Genomic DNA, 2004 nt, shown 5'->3' with positions numbered 1-2004 from the left:
GGAAAATGCTTACTGCCATAGAGTGTTTAGGTGAATCTGTCACCTACAAATGCCATCTTGAATTCATTCTTCTGGGTAATAAACTCTCATTTTCAGCTGCCCACAAAGAAATTCTATAAGGCATCCATAATGTACATAGTAAGATTATCATATCTTACTGCAATTTATATGGAAACCAAGAGAAACAAAATTCCCACCTCAGATAAACAAAAAAGACTTTACCTCAAAAGAGCCCAGTAACATCTCAGTTAGCATCTTGAGCGGATTCTCACACAAGTCTTTGTTGCATTCTAGGAAACACGGAGTCATTGTCAGCACATTGGGTGCACTGAAGGAACCCGTCAGGGAGACTCGGGTGCTAAAAACACGGGGCTGGCACATGTAGACAAGGGGGGTTAACTGCAAAAACGGAACTCCTGCCAGAACATCCTCCTTGGTGATGAAGAAAGGTCAGTGAGACCATCAGGAAAGCCATGAAAGACAGAGCCTTGGCAGCACACACACGCACTCCCAGTTTCATCACTCACCCACACCGTCAATATCCTTTATCAGCTTGAGATGTGGCCAAAAAGAGAAAAGAGTATGAGATAGAGTTATTTATTAACACTCCAGTTAATTTTCCTGGGTATGGGTAGAACAGGGACAAGTAAACTCAAAATCCCACTTGATTTAGCTATTTATAAGCTCCTTATCTCCCACCTTCCCACCAAGACATTCTAGATTTGAAAGGAGAGCTTAGACTCTTAGCTAAGTGGCTGTTTTTGCTACGATGGGTGATAAGTCAGTCACTAATTTGTTCCATTCTTTGCTGAAGTGTTTCTCACTTCATCACCATCTATCCATGGCCAATCTGGTTTCCTCAGAGTCCTCTAAAAATTAATGTTTAGGCAAGTTTCAATCACTCTGTTTACCAAACCAAAAATGATTACTCCAAAGCTGAAGAGCACTTTATACATAAACTGGAAAAACAACAAACTAAAAAACAAAACCTCTTATTGGCATTTTTACTCATTACCTAATTTCCAAGTAACCTGCATGTTTTTGATTGCTCTCCCTTTCCCTCCCCATTTTTCCCTCTTAAACCTTGCACTGAAAGGCACATCAGTTTTTTTTTGAGAAAACCGTCAGCAGCAGCAAGTTTCTTTAGTTTTATTCTGAGTTTTAAGATAAAGCCTATTTGCAGGGTAAGTTCTTTTCGTGTGTGTGTGTTTTACATAATTAGAAAAAAGTACACCTGGGGTAGGAAACAAATACTTGAAGAAGTTTTCCCTTGAAAACTTCTCAAATATTTCCCATAAGTGCACTAAACAAGCTATGCCCTCTAATGCTTCTTTAAAAGTATCAATATTTAAAGTAAAATCTTAGACTGTTCAGCTATTTTGAAATATTTTCATTCAGGAATGCCTGATCTTCCAAATATGAAAAATTGACTCTTACCTGTCATTGTTAAAACAAATATTTTGAAAAGAAAGTTGATTGATCTCTAGTTTAGTGCTTCAATATTTGCATGGTGGAAAAGCAGTTTTCCTGCCAGTGAAGTCCCCTTATTATACAGAGCATCATGAAGAGCAGTGTTGCTGTAGACATCCTTAATGTTTAACATCATGAAGAACAGTGTTGCCATAGACATCCTTAATGTTTAGATTGGCACCATGTTCCAGCAGAATAATGGAACACGTCTCTTCCTGGCAATGTACAGCCTATCAGTGTTACATGAAAAATCAGACTATAAATTCTAAGAATTCAAAATACATATTCCACAGGTTTCACCAACCTGTTATATTTAAATGAGATAAATTCATTTTCATTCTATGTATTTAGTGAAATCTATTTCATGCCAAAAGACTTGGCTACTATACACCTTCATGAAAGGCGTCCCGTTTAGTCTGTCACAGATGTCAATCTGGCATTTTCTGCTCAATAAGAGAGTAAGCACTTCCACACAGCCATGCGCACAGGCCAAATGTAGAGCAGTCCTAGGAGAGTGAGAGTTTTCAGGAAACG

The 2004-nt window shown here is 38.2% G+C and overlaps 1 pseudogene; it reads right to left on the bottom strand.

Moving 5' to 3' along the window:
* Nucleotides 1-2004, bottom strand: part of LOC105518653 — a 24125-nt pseudogene that overhangs the window by 16923 nt on the left and 5198 nt on the right.

Source organism: Colobus angolensis, unplaced genomic scaffold (assembly GCF_000951035.1).
Source record: "Colobus angolensis palliatus isolate OR3802 unplaced genomic scaffold, Cang.pa_1.0 Scaffold325, whole genome shotgun sequence".
NCBI lineage: Eukaryota > Metazoa > Chordata > Mammalia > Primates > Cercopithecidae > Colobus > Colobus angolensis.
Note: the sequence above shows the minus strand (reverse complement) of the source record. Positions and strands in the feature narration are given on the sequence as shown.